General features: G+C 40.0%; 1 pseudogene; it reads right to left on the reverse strand.

Moving 5' to 3' along the window:
- Positions 1–1,780: 1,780 nt before the first annotated feature.
- Positions 1,781–5,773, reverse strand: LOC116911578 (annotated as a pseudogene).
- Between the last annotated feature and the right edge of the window lie 10,024 nt (positions 5,774–15,797).

Consider the following 15,797-nt stretch of genomic DNA (forward strand, 5'->3'; position numbering starts at 1 on the left):
GCCATAGAATTCGTATAAGAAAGTCTAGTATGATGGATAATGCTGTAATCATAGTACAAAGCTCATTGGTCATGTAAACAAAACTGGTTTCTGAACTCCAGGACAATGACAAAAACAAACAAACAGACAAACACACAAAACAAAACAAAACAAAACAAAAACCAAGTTGGATGGCTCAGAAGGAGTGATATTTGAGGTTGGCCTCTGACCTCCACATGCATATATATACACATGTTTGTGCACCCAGAAACACATGAACATTCACACACACACACACATAGTCCCCCGGTTCTTTCTCCCTCTGCTCAATAGTTATACTAAAACTTAATATGATAAACCTATGACCAGAAAATAGATGTCCATGCGCTTTATCCACAGCATGATATGACTGATTCCTGCATGAAATGGTAGAGGTGTGCCTTTTCTCCATCTCAGATGTAGCTGAATGAGAATGAATGTTTGAGAGACATAATGAGTTTCCCACAGCAAAATGCTTCAAAATCTAAATAGTAGTGGAATAAAAGAATTTCCTCATTATCTTATTTAGTCTAGGCTTTTACTCACAGGAAATAGTGGTAATGAAACTCAACGACTCTGCCTTTTTTACTTTGACACTTATGTTAGACAACCAATTGAGGAGAATTTGTCTGGAAAGAGGAGCTTCCGAAGTGATTTCAACACAGTGATAAGTGAGTTCAACTTCCTACATATGGAAATAACAGAATACACAAAAGTAGAGGAGTAAATAACATGCAAATTATATGAATGCAAAACTGTGTGTGAGGCTTCTAAATGGCCATTTCTGTAGCACTTCACTAAGCTCCACAGAGCTCAGGATGGGGCAAATATTTGAGCAGCTTCCTTAAACCAGCTTCATAATGTCTTTATATGTGAATTAATTAGAATAAAGTGATCCTATTAAAAAACTAAAGTGATTTCAACAAGCTTGAACTATTTCTTTAAAACAATCAAAATGTATAGAAGGCCTGTGTTTTAATTTTTAATTTTCAGGTTCGCTGGGGCAGGGTGCACATCGAAGCCTGATCTGGTATTTACAACAAGATCCATGCCAACCATGGATATAGAGTGAAATTCTATCTCAGTCATTTTCTTTTACATTTAATATTTCATCAGTAGGTGGTCCTATAAATTCATCATATACAATCAGTGAGGGGCTGGAGAAATGGCTTAGTTGTTAAGAGCCCTAGGTATTTTTTTATAGGTACTGAGGTCAGATCATAGGAGCATCATGAGATGCTTACTACTATAATTCCAGTAGTAGGAGATCAGGTGTCTTCTTCTGAGGTCTGTAGAGAAGTGCATGCACATAAAAATGCCCTTGCATCATGTGCGTGCGCGCGCGCACACACACACACACACACACACACAAACACACGCACACGCGCACACACATACACCCACATATATTTTATTATAAAATCAGTATAAAATTCCAGTTGCTTTTTATTAAATAGGTTTTTTAAAATAAAACTTACAGGAAATTAATTTAAAATGTTTACAATGTTTCTAAGATGGTTGGTGATAATTTTTCACAGAGATATGATACTTTATTAATAATTATTCTCATTACCTTGTAGCAGTTCCCCCCCCCTTGAATAGTTGTTGATTGGCAGTGGGCTGGAAGGGATGGCAGATTTAGCATTCACAGACAATGCCGCACATGTGAGGGCGGCAAGGGTGATGGGAAAGAGCCTGGAGGCTCCTCTTCAATAGCAAGTGGATAGGCATGGTCCTGGAGTGTTAATGGAGCAGCCAAAGATCAGCTCTGGTTAGTAGGCATGGTTAGAGACGAAGACGATTCATTGACTGCGGCTCCAGGCTCGACACTTGGGGTATACTTTCCTTGACAAGCCAGGATTTTTGCCAGGGCTTCTTTGATGTACTCCTCCTGGTCTGCCTTCAGGTTCTCGTTCTTCCGACCCCAGGCTTTTAGAGCGGAGGCCTGGAGGGCTGGGCCATAGAAGCAAGTCAAGGCCCATGGCTTCAGCAGCGAACACCTGTTGATAGCATTGAGGTTGATGGTTGCCTCTTCCTCATTCTGCCCTCCATACAGAAAAGTGACCCTTGGGACAGCAGGGGGCACTGTGCGACAAAGTGCTGTGACAGTAGCCCTAACAATCTCCTTATTGGAAAATTTCTGGGTGTAATTGATAGCAGGTTTTAACCTTATATCAAGCTCTGCTCAAGTTTTTCAGTAACTAAGCTTTACTTTTCCTTTTTACCCACACACGCCAAGTAAAAATAACACAGTTCAAGGTCAGACTGGGACACAAGATCCTGTTTCACGGTGGAGAAGTGAAAGCCAATAATTTTATATATGGTAATATCCAAAGAAACTACTATTTCATAGCTTGAAATGAAATGATTGAAAAATATGGAGTCTGGATTCTTGTGTCAACATGTGGTTTTATCTATCATTATATGATGCTCCTTTTTTTTGTGTGGCATGTGATATGTGTGTGTGTGTGTGTGTGTGTGTGTGTGTGAGAGAGAGAGAGAGAGAGAGAGAGAGAGAGAGAGAGAGAGAGAGAAGAGAGGAAGATAGAGAAGATGGAGATGATAGATAGATAGATAGGAAGAGAGAAGAGAGAAGAGAAAGAGAGAGAGAAAGAAGAGAAAGAGAGAGAGAAATAAGAAAAAGAGAGAAGAGAAAGAGAGAAGAGAGGAGAGAAGATAGAGGAGAGAGGGAGGGAGAGAGAGAGAGAGAGAGAGAGAGAGAGAGAGAGAGAGAGAGAGAGAGAGAGAGAGAGAGAGAGAACATGAACATTTGTATATGTCAGAGAATTACTTTTGGGATCCAGTCATTTCCTGCCAAATTTACAAGGCTTCCAGGAACAGAATTCAGGTGTTCAGGACACACTGTAAGAGCCTTTACTTTCAGAGACATAAGCTGCTTTGAAGCATGAATTTAACCAAAGACATGCAACTAGACTTAGAGCACTGTGTAGAATTCTGTCTGAAGTTATTCTTTCAGTATGACAGATCTCTCAAGTATGGCTAACAAGGAAACTGTAGAGTTATAATTTATGAAAAATATTTGACAAGAATAACAGTATTTTAGTTTTGTATATGGTAAATAAATTCTCATTACATACAAAAGTCCAAACAGAAATAAATATATCAACACCACTGATGGCTGATTAAATCACAATTTATTTAACAATGAGTGCCATGGTATTGACCTTAATTCCTTAGTATATTACACATCTAATCCCTCTAAGGTGCCTTTGCACTCCCCACATTTTGTCACTCTCAGACAGCCACTCTTCAATGAACAGTTAAGTGTTCTCAATTCCTTCTGTTGCTGTCATAAACTTTCTACAACCAAAATCATGTCCCACACCTTTGTCGCAAAGAATCAATATTGCCTGTCCAAAATTCTTTCCATTGTTTTTTTGATTCTCTAACAAATATCTGGATAAAACAACTTAAGAGATAAAGTTTGTTTGGCTTGCAGTTCAGAGGAATAAAATTCTCCATGGTTGGACAGCCATTGTAACAGTCAAGTAGGACATAATTGCATGAGAAGAAATTTGACTGATCATTTTACATTGGCCTTTAGGTAGCAGAAAGAGAATAGAAGTCCAGTCAAGCTGTAAACCTTCAAAGCCTTCCTCTAGTGATGTAACTTCTCCAGTAAGGCTCCACTTGCTAACGATTCCATAACCTTCTCAAATAGCAGCACCAGCTGGGACCCAGCAGTTCAAAGTCATGAACATGTGGGGACAATTCATCCCTAAGCCACAGCGTTGACATTCCTGGGAAGCTGGTCCTGGATGTGTTCTTCATGCTACATCACTTATTTGCCAAAGACTGGGCTGTATTGTTACATCTCTTTTACCTTTCATTTATTTTTTTATGGCTAATCATACTGGAAAATTTAAATAATCTTGAAGAATTAAATGCTGAGCAATTAGGTCTTTCATTATGTTGGGTATCATGCCTCATAAAATATTGTTTATATTGTTCTCTCTATTTCAGCTCCACAGAGGTCAAAATAGCCTAGATGTCTCTGCCATTTCACCTCATATTTTTTCCCAATTTATGATAGTTCAGTTCTCATTATTGAAAAAGAAATGAAAATTTTTCTTAATAGAATTGAAGTGTCAATTTTAATTAGTATTCTTATGCTTCATGTTAATGAAACTTTGTTCTTGATCACTCACTGTTTTAGAAAAACCAAGTCTTGTCTGGCAGGCATTCCTAAAATATTCATAAGAATTATTAAATATTAGTGTTCTGTACATTTTAATTTGAGCTCATGATTTTCTTAATCACTAAACTTTATTGGGGTAAACAGTCCCAAACTCTTCCCATTTAGGGGGAGGTTATGTGTCTGTGCATGTTTTGTGCAAGTTCACATGACATGTGTGCACACATTCATTTGGAGGCCAGAAGTCAATTAAAGATGGCATCTTGAAGCAGGATCTCTCACTGAGGTCACCATTATGGGTGGGATGATCAGCCAGCAAGCCCCAATATCTTCACTCACTTGGTCCTCGGATTACAAGTATGAAACCATGTCTGGCTTTTTACCACGGTTCTGGTAATCTGAAATTAGACTTCTATAACTGCACTACAGTTTTTCAACTGATCTGTCTTTATGGTTTCCACCATATAATTACAAATTGGCTCCAGGGGGAAATGATTCTTAAATCCCTACTTTATCTTTGCCCCCTTTTCATGCAATTTTAGATATATGACATGTATTGGCTAGTTTTGTGTGTCAACTTGACACAAGTTAGAGTTATCACATAAAAAGGGGCCTCAGTTGTGGAAATGAGTTAATGAGAACTAGCTGTAAGGCATTTTCTCAATTAGTGATCAAGGTGGAGAGGTACCAGCCCCAGCATCAAAGGTGGAAGAGTGGGAGTTGCTGTTGAAGTTGCAGGAGACAACCTGATCCTCAGTGTAGCCCAGGATGCCATTTAATGGGCCCTCAGATGCCTGCTTCACCACCTTCTTGATGTCATCAAACTTGGCAGGTTTCTCCAGGTGGAATGTCAGATCCACAACGCATACACTGGGGGTAGGAACATGGAAGGCCATGCTAGTGAGCTTCCTGTTCAGCTCTGGGATGACCTTGCCCACAGCCTTGGCAGCACCAGTGGATGCAGGGATGTTGTTCTGGGCTGCCCCACGGCCATCATGCCACAGCTTTCCAGAGGAGCCATCCACAGTCTTCTGAGTGGCAGTGATGGCATGGACTGTGGTCATGAGCCCTTCCACGATGCCAAAGTTGTCATGGATGACCTTGGCCAAGGGGGCTAAACAGTTGGTGGTGCAGCTGACAATTGCTGACAATTGTCAAATTGCTGACAATTTTGAGGGAGTTGTCATATTTCTTGTGGTTCACACCCATCACAAACATGGGGGCATCAGCGGAAGGGGCAGAGATGATGACCCTTTTGGCCCCACCCTTCAGGTGAGCCCCAGCCTTCTCCATGGTGGTGAAGATACCAGTAGACTCCACGACATACTCAGCACCAGCGTCACCCCATTTGATGTTAGTGGGATCTTGCTCCTGGAAGAGGGTGATGAGCTTCCCATTGATGATAAGCTTCCCATTCTCAGCCTAGACTGTGCCGTTGAACTTGCCATAGGTGGAGTCATACTGGGTCATTTAGGCCATGTAGTTGAGGTCAATGAAGGGGTCGTTGATGGGAACAATCTGCACTTTGTCAGAAGAGAAGGCAGCCCTGGTAACCAGGCCCCCAATATGGCCAAATCCGTTCACACTGACCTTCACCATCTTGTCTATGAGACTAGGCTGACACTGCATGAGAAGATGCAGCTGTCTCTGGAACAGGGAGGAGCAGAGAGCTAAGACTTTGAATTTTAAAAAGACTTTGAATTTTAAAAGATATTGGATATTTTAAATGGATTGAAATTTTAATATGTAAAGACTGTGTGACTCTTAAAGCTATATAGACCTTGGGGATGAATAAGAAAGTAAGGGTCGAGCCTTAATAGTGATGTATTTGTGTGTCAAGTTGACAAGGGGTCAATTGTGCTGGCCAGTTTTGTGTGTCAACTTGGCACAAGCTGGAGGGATCACATAAAAAGGGGCCTCAGTTGTGGAAATGCCTTAATGAGATCCAGCTGTAAGACATTTTCACATATAGTGATCAAGGTGGGAGTACCCAGCCCATTGTGAGTGATGCTGTCCCTGGGCTGGTGGTCTTGGATTCTGTAAGAAAACAAGCTGAGAAAACCAGGGGAAGCAAGCAAGCAAGCCAGTAAGAAACACCCTTCCATGGCCTCTGCATCAACTTCTGCTTCCTGACTTGCTTTAGTTCCAGTTCTGACTTCCTTTGGTAATGAAACAGCAATGTGGAATTAAGCTGAATAAACCCTTTCCTTCCCAACTTGCTTCTTGGTCATGATGTTCGTGCAGGAACAGAGAATGCTGACTAAGATATGACCTTATTGCCCAATGTAAAATTAATTTTGAAATCTCTAGTTTTTCATAATGTTCAGATTCTACCTAAAGTTAATTTCTTTCACCTACTTGATCCTGCCTCATTTTATTAAGTCAGTCAATAATATCACCATTTAATAAGTCTACATCTTAACTGCCCTTGACCAAGACATTCATCATTCCCCCTATTAACTATTCTGTGCTCTGTACCAGTTATAAATCCATCCAAGAGAATGAAACTCCATATTAATCTAAAGTGAGAAATTATGATGAATTAACGACCCCATTGGGGAATGATAAGGCAAGATATAGCAAATGACACACAGGACTTAGGAGTATATCTCAAGAACTGAACCAGGAAGTTGAGCATCCTGTACAACTCAACAAGATATGGACTGAGACCTTCTTTCATTGTAGTTGACCAAGTGATGACATAGTTCACTGGAATAAACTTGGCCTCAGCTAATTATAGTCTCTAGGGACCAGAACAAGGAAGTCACCCAGGGCCAATCAGCAACTGATTGTAGCACAACATGAGGATACCATTTAAGACATGCATACAAGTCAATGAAGGCCTATATTTGTAGTATATTAACAAACCTTCTATTTGGGACTCTGCACTGAGCAGGGTTCTGTACCCATGGAACTAGTGTCTGAATAAACCATTAAACTAGTATCTAGATAGTCTTTTGACTTTTGCATTCCTACTTCCTCTGATTTGGAACCTTTTCTCTAAAAGAGAGTAGAAATGCCCAAATGAAATAAACAAGGCTCAAGAATCTCAGAAAGTTACAAGATTCAAGGCCTCACCTCAAGATTATATAAGCAGGAACATTCAGGGAAGGGAAAATTCTATTCAATAACTTTTTAATTCAAGTCTCAGCAGCACATGAAAAGAATTGCAGGACATCCCCAAAGGCAGGCAACAATTATGACAAAATATATGTGACAAATTTCTATAATTTTCTCTTAGAACAAGGCACCAAGAGTTGAAATCAATAACAAGAAAAATGTGGCAACTCTGTAAATACATAGAAATTAAATATACTTGTGAAAAATAAATCAATAAATTAAGAGGGAAATATAAGACTTTGTTAGGACAAATAATAGAATCACACACACACACACACACACACACACACACACACACACTAAAGGAGAATTAAGAAAGATTTTAATAAGAAATGTCTATACCAATGAATCAAAAAAGAAAATAAAAACAGAATTTTTTAAAGCTAAGTTATTAAGTTTCTTTGCCTTTATAAAATGTGTATGGAGGTTTCTCCAAGCCTGAAAATGGAAGTACCACATGATCCAGCCATATTATCCTTGGACATAAACCAGATGGCTAAATACATGTATAGGACCATCTACATGGCTGTCCTCCTCACAATAGCCAGGATATGGATTTGACTCACATGCCCATCAACTGCTAACCAATGAAATTCTGGTATACATACACAGTAACTTTTACTTGACTGTTACAAAGATCCAGTTATGAAATATATAGATAAAATAACAGAATTGGAATATATATATATATATATATATATATATATATAGAGAGAGAGAGAGAGAGAGAGAGAGAGAGAGAGAGAGAGAGGTTACCAAGGGTTTAACAGACAAATGCTGCCTGCTTTTTCTCACGTGCAAACATTAGCTTTGAATTCTTAGAGAGATGCATTTAAGTTGGAGGAAGGGCTGCCTGTAATTCCAGGAAGCTAGAACAGGATCATCAGTGTTTGGTCAGGGGAAAGTTGGCCTTAAGGGAAGATAGACAGTTGAATACAAATGATGTCAAAGTACAGAAAAGAAATTGCTAGAGGTAGAAATGTTAATGTAGATAAAGGCAAGGGGAGTGGGGAGAGGAGGAAAATAGGAGGATGCCTGAACAATTACAAGGATTATGAAAAAGCCTTCATTCTTATAAGTTAACAGCACATCTGAAAGCTCTAGGGCAGTGGTTCCCAATTTGTGACTTGCAACCACTTCAGTTGATCAAAAGACCCTTTCATAGGGCTTGCACATCAGGTGTTTACAATACAATTGATAAGAATAGTCAAATTCCAGTTCTGAAGTAGCAACAAAATAATTTTATGACTGGGGGTCATCACAGAATTAGTAACTGTATTAAAGAGTCACAGCTTTAGGAAGATTGAGAATCACTGCTCAAGAACAAAAGGAAGAAGCCACACCCTAAAGGAGGAGAAGGCAAGAAATAATGAAACTTAGGGCTGAAATGAATAAAATAGTAACAAGTAAAACAAAGAATCAGTGAAATAAAATTAGTTCTTTGAGAAAATCAATCAGAATGGAAAATACTTATCCAAGTTAACTGACAGGGAAAGAGTATCCAAATGAACAAAATTAGACAAGAAGAGAACAAATCAATAGACAACAAGGAAATACAGATTATAATAAAGACTTAATTTAACCAGCACTGTACAAGTCTAAAAGAAATGAATAATTTATTGATACTCCTGTGATTGTTCAGGAAGCGTTCATGAACACCAAAAGATGACCAAGGACCTAATTCTGATGCCATCACATTGGGTTCTATTTTTCTTTGAGCTTGGGCTCACCTTAGACCCTGATGCAGCAGGACTGAAGGGTGAAGCCCTGATCCCAGTTCCAAGTAAGCATTTATAGAGGCAAGCAAACAAGCAAAGGGGTTTCTAGCCTAGCATACATCTGATTGGGGGGGGGCTATTATGAAATTTGTTTGCTCTTTAAAATAATTGGGGCTGGTAGCCAAATCATAAACTTAACTGCTGCTTTCCTCCTGGTTGGTGGTTGTTAGCAAGTGGAGGTACAGGCTTGTTGGTAATTTGACTTCAACCTTAAGTCAGTTTTTCTAAGATAGAGTCTGAAACCAAGATGACGTTGGTCTAGTGTCTCAGTACACTGATTTCCAAAGCTAAAGCAGGATCAGATAGCAATTTAACTATCTGATAACCTCTAGTAAAATAGAAGCAGTAACTAAAAGTCTCCTCAGCCCTGTAAAAAAGGCCACAACCACAGGAATCTACCAGACATTCAAGGACGAGTTACTGCCAATGCTTCTGAACTTCTGCCACAAAATAGAAACAGAAAAAAAAATCATCCAATTAATTTTATGAGACCATAGTTATCCTGACACTGAAACCACACAAAAAACCCAACGATGAAAGAGAATTTTAGATTAATTTTCTGTATGAATACAGATACAAAATTCTCAATAAAATACTTGCAGACTGAAGACACTGAAAAGATCATGCAACATGACCAAGTAGGCTTCACTGTAGAATCAAACACATGGTTCAATAATCACACATTAACAAATGTCATCCACTATCTAAGTAAACTGAAAATTACAAACCACATGATAATCGCATTGGATCAAAAAAGGTCCAGGTCAAAATCCAACACACCTTTATGGTAAAAGTCCTTCAGAGGTTAACAGTAGAAAGAACATGTCTCAAAACAATAAAGGAAATTTATAGTGCATAGCCAACATCAACTAAAAAAAAAAAACAAACAAACTCAAAACCATTCCTTTAAAATCAGTACCATGATGGCCATACTATGTATACCTATTCTGTAAAGTACTTGAAGTCTTAGGTAGGGGGAGAAGACAACTAATGGCAATCAAGGAAATACCACTTGGTACTGTAGGTGTCACAGCATTGCTATTTGTGAATGATATGAGAGTATGCATAAATAACTAAAAATTTCACCTGGGAACTCCTATAGCTGATAAATACTCAACAAAGTGGCTGAATACAAGAGTAACTAAACAAATAAGCACACAAACAAACAAAGATAAATTCAGTTGATCTCTTTTATATAAATGCCAAACCAACTGAAAAAGGAATCGTAGAAACCATACCCTGCATAGTATCCTCAAATAATATAATTATATTGGGATAATTCTAACTAAGCAAGTGCACAACTATATAGTAAAAAAATATTAAGACATTGAGAAAAGAAACTGAAGATGATACAGAAAAAAAAATCTTCCAAACTCATAGATAGGTTGATTAATAAAGTAAAAATGCATACCCACCAAAGTTAATCCATAGATTAAATGTAATTCTCATCAAAATCCTAACAAAATTCAGATCTCGAAAGGATAGTTTTAAGCTTTTTCTGGAAACACAAAAAACAAAGGATACCTGAGATAATTCCTGAATGAAAATGAATACATACATACATACATACATACATACATACATACATACATACATACTGGATCCATCACTATCTCTGACTTATAGTTGTATTATAAAGCTATAATAACAATCAGCATTGTGTTGATTTTAAAACAGACATATTGACCAATGGAGTTATATTGAAGTTGCAAACATACACACCTTTGTATACCTGACTTTTTAAAATTAAGAAGCCCAAAATATAAACTAGACAAAAGAGCATATCATCAACAAATGGAGCTGGTCAAACTGGATGTCTGCATATAGCAGAATGCAAACAGACACACACTTTGTCACACTGCACAAAACTCAACTCTAAATGAATCAAAGGCATCATCATAAAACCAGATACACTGAACCTGACAAAAGAGAAAGTGGGGAATAGCCTTGAACTTATTGGCATAGAAATAGACATTCTGAACAGAACACCAATATCAAAGGCCCTGAAATCAACAAGTAACAAGGGCCTCATGATATTGAAAAGCTCTGGAACAGCAAAGGACACTGTCCTGTTTTGAATATGCCTAGGCCAGGTTGCTGCACTATTTGGAGGTTTGGCTTTGTTTTAGATGGTATGGTTGTTGTTGTAGGTGTACCACTGGGGATGGGCTTTACAACCCTTATCTAACTGCTCGGAACGCAGTCTTCTACTAGCCTTCAAGTGATGATGGAGAACTCTCAGCTTTGCCTGCACTATGCCTGTCTGGACACTCCCATTCTCCCCTCTTGATAATGTACTGAACCTCTGAACCTGCAAGCCACTCCATATTAAATGTCCTTTTAAGAGTTGCCTTGATCATGGTGTCAGTTCACAGCAGTTTAACCCTATCTAAGACAGAAGTTGGTAACAAAGGACAGCGTTATTGCTATGATATAAGCCTGACCATGCTTTTGTTTGAATGAATATGAGTTTTGAGACTCTGAATTTGGAAAGCAATGAAATCTTTTAAGTGGGAATTCTTTATGTGGTCTGTGAATTTAATCTTGGGTATTCCAAACTTTTGGACTAATATCTACTTATCAGTGAGAATGTATTCTTTTGTGATTGGATTACCTCATGAAGGATGATATTTTCTAGTTCTATCCATTTGCCTAACAATCTCATGAAGCCATTGTTTTTAATAGCTGAGTAGTACTCCATTGTGTAAATGTTCCACATTTTCTGTATCCCTTTCTCTCTTGAAGGACATCTGGGTTCTTTTGAGCTTCTGGCTATTATACATAAGGCTACTATGAACATAGTGGAGTAGGTGTCCTTGTTAGATGTTGGAGCATCTTTGTGGGTCCAGGAGTTGTATAACTGGGTCTTTAGCTAGAACTGTGTTCAATTTTCTGAGGAACCACCAGACTGATTTCCAGAGTGGTTGTACCAGCTTGCAATCCTACAAACAATGGAAGAGTGTTCCTCTTTCTGCACATCTTCTCCAGCATCTCCTGTCACCTGAGTTTTTTATCTTAACCATTTTGACTCCTGGTTCTGGGAGGTGGAATATCAGGGTTGTTTTGATTTGCATTTCCTTGATGACTAAGGGTGTTAAACATTTCTTTAGGTGCTTCATAGCCATTAGATGTTCCTCAGTTGAGAATTCTTTGTTTAGCTCTGTACCCCATTTTAAAATGTTACCACATTTTAAGCCTTCTTGGTTCCATTTTACATAGGGTTAGAAATGTGGGGGGAGTGAATCGGAAGGTGTGGGAGCAGCCTCATAGAAGCAGAGTGATGAGGAATGTGATAGAGTGTTTATGGAGGGGAAACTGGGAAAAACAATAAAATTTAAAATGGAAATAAAAGCTTCAATAAAGGAAAAATAATAATAATAAAAAGGGCTATCCTAGTAGGAATATAGAAGACTTTGTTGCAAAGAGTGATTTGAACTGTGTGGACCTGGCCCAAGAGGTTTCAGTGGGGAAGAATTTCAGTATGTTGTGTAGAGATTATTTTTGTGTTTTTTGTTGAAGAATGTGGTTGATTTTGTTAGCGTTTGAAGCCTCTGCCTGAGGCTAAAATGAAGAGATTTAGATTAATTGCTTTGAAAAGTAAGGCTTGAATCAGCCTGGTATAAATTCTGTTGTATGGTTTCTAAAGTTTACTTTTATGAAGAGTGTTTTGTGTGTGTGTGTGTGTGTGTGTGTGTGTGTTTTGTTTTTTTTTTGTTTTTTGTTCTTTGTTTTTTGTTTTGTTTTGTTTTGTTTTGTTTTTAGTATGCAAAGACAGCCAGCATGTAGGGGTCAACTATCCAAGCAAAATGACAGCAACTGTAAGAGAAGCTCATAGACCCGTTTTAGAATCAGTTGGGGGTTTCTGGTTGCTGTTGAGTCACGTTCACCAGGATTGGTTGAGCCTATGGTATGGGATATTTGCATATTTCTTGTTGGTTCATACCTCACTGGAGAGATTGTTACCTTATAGGGACTCTTTCATACCTGTTCTAAGTCCCTAGCTGGATGTCAGAGAAGTTGCTGATTAGCTGCCCTTTCTGTGTGGTTTCTACCAAAAGCTGTGCTGTCCTTCTGGGAAATTGAAGCTTAAGGCCTAACAGGGCTGCCTGTTCTAAAATGGAGTTAGGTCCCCTCAGGTACTGCTTGTCTCCAGCCCTTTAGTTGTGCGCTACAGCTAAAAACATTGGGGACTCAAAGCACCTTTTGCAATTGCCTGTCCAATCATAACTGAATTAGAAACACTAGATCCAATATCCACAGTAGTTTTAATCCATAAATGAATGTTAGACTTTTGAAAGTCTAATAGCGTTCTTGCATTCAGCATTAGAATTCTCAAAGTTAAAGATTTAGTTGAAAATTCTCTAGCACCTGACATTGCTCTATCTACAGCTTAAGTTACTTTGTAAACACTCCATTATACATTTGTTTCACATAGGCTGTGTGTAGTAGGCTACCACTGCCTCCTGAAATCTGCTTAGAACTAGTATCTCTGTGTTGGCAACCAAATTCATTGTAACATTGAGTTTCTCTCATTTATGGGTAACTTTCGTGAATGGGAAAGTCATTGCCAGTTTTCTAATAGGCTTGGACTGCTATCCTGCACTCTTGTCACAAGTTGGTGTAGAATCCGATGAGCCCTAAATCCGGGAGGTCCCACTCATGAAAACATGGATGTAATAAAGCAAGAGTGTTAATGATCCAGTACGCTGGGGCCATTCTGCCCAAAAGACTGTGGTGACCCCCAATAGCTAAAGCACAAATTTTTTACATATCTGGGATATAAGGAGCTTCTATTTGTAACCTGATGGTGAGCAGTAATCCCACATCGTAACTGTCTTATAGAACCTAAAGCCCCAAGTATATTTTTTTACGCTCTCTTTGGCCCTCTTTTCCAGCTCAGTGAAAGTGATGGAGTGGTTGGCACCAGTTATAGTCACATTCTGGCACGGATACTCCACCAGGAACATAGGGTTCCAAGATATAGTTGGTTACTACCTTAATATAGTCCCAGCTAGAGGTCGGCTTCCAGGATGCTTCCCCCAACGTCTAACATCCCCAAGTTTTGCAATAGAAGTCAACTCCATCCCCACATTTAGGGTTGAGAGACCTATCCTGGTGATACCTGGGGCAGACATAGAACTCCTGGGTTCAGAGCATATTTCTCCAGAGGCCATTACAGCAGCCTCCCCACGGAGGTGTTCAGTGTGTCCATTTGTCTGAAGTGCAGGTTGTGGGGCTGTCTAAAGGCCAGTATGTCTTTCCAGGTCCGTGGCCCCAGCAGCCAGGGTACAGGCATCAGGGAACAGGTTTGGCCACCATGAGTTTGGAATAGTGACCTTGGATAAGGTTCACACCTTGACACCTGCCCCATTTACCACCAGCCACGTTAGGTTGCACAGAAAGTGGGGGCTAGAGCCAGCAGGACACAAAGGGTGGGAGCTAAGGCACAGTACCAGTGCCAAGGGGAGGAACCACATCTTTGGACTTCCTGGTGATTTTTAGATTCAGGGGGTTCTCAGTGGCCTGGACTTTTCAGCTAGAGTGATCCTGTTCCTTATCCTCTGTTAATGGGGCTCCATTCACATGTAAAGCATGGATCCAGGCAGCTGTCCCATCCACCTTAACAGCAGTTGGCATAGTCAATAGCACCAGGTAGGGTCCCTTCCAGTGGGGCTCAAGAGTCTGGGCTCAGTGTCACCGCACATAGACTGAGTCTCTGACCTGGAACTGATGAGATGTCTTAGGGGTCCCTGGCTTGTAGGCAGCTGCCAACTGTGACCACACTTCCTTTTGTGCCACCTCTAGACATTTGAACCTAGCACACAGATCATTATTATTACGACAGGTTGGTTCGACAGTGTCCACCAGCAAGCTTAGGGGTGCTGGGATCCCATACAGGATTCAAAAGGGGTTAGACAAAAGCAGGAGGTGGTGTTCCTAACTCTAATAGGGCCAGAAGAAGGCATCTTTAAGGTCTAACACCATATACCAGTCCCTAGAGGGAGGCAAAGAGCTCAACAGTTTATATGGATAGGGGACTGTAGGGTGGAGGTTGGTCACCTGTTTATTCACTTTTCTGAGGTTCCTAACAGATCAATAGTCATTGGTCCCAGGCTTCTGAACTGACAAGGGGGATATTCCACCTGGACTGGCATTTCTGCAGGATTGCCAGTTGGAGGAGGCACAGAATGTGGGGTTGGATCCCGTCTTGTGCCCCTTTAGACATAGGGTACTGGCAAATGGTGGCTGGGCTGGCCTGACCTTTTAGATGTACATGAATGGGCGGCTGGTTCTTGGCCTTTCCCATTCCTGCCATTTCTGCCCTAGCCTGTGGGAAATTGTGCAACCATCAGTCCATACCTTCTGCTCTTTGACTGTTGTTCTCAAAGAATTGGTTCTCACATTCTAATTCCATAGTTAGTACCTGCATAGGCTTTCCTTGCTGGCCTCTGACTTGGGGTCCCTCTGGGAGGAAGTGGATCTGTGCCCCCATCTTAGTGCCCAACAGGGGTAGGGGCAGTCAGGAATAACAATGAACAAGTGGGTTATCCGGCCCACACCTAGGTCCACTGTTCTATGGGTAGTCCATGAGTATTGTTTGTCACCTGTGATCCCTTGGACCACTTTTTACTGGAAATTGGCCCATAAAACTGCAGGAGGACTGAATACTGGGCCCCTGTGTCCACCAGAAACTGAGTGGGTTTCCCCTCCACTGTAAGGGTTAC

The sequence above is a fragment of the Rattus rattus genome, chromosome 10 (genome assembly GCF_011064425.1).
Source record: "Rattus rattus isolate New Zealand chromosome 10, Rrattus_CSIRO_v1, whole genome shotgun sequence".
Taxonomy (NCBI): Eukaryota; Metazoa; Chordata; class Mammalia; order Rodentia; family Muridae; genus Rattus; species Rattus rattus.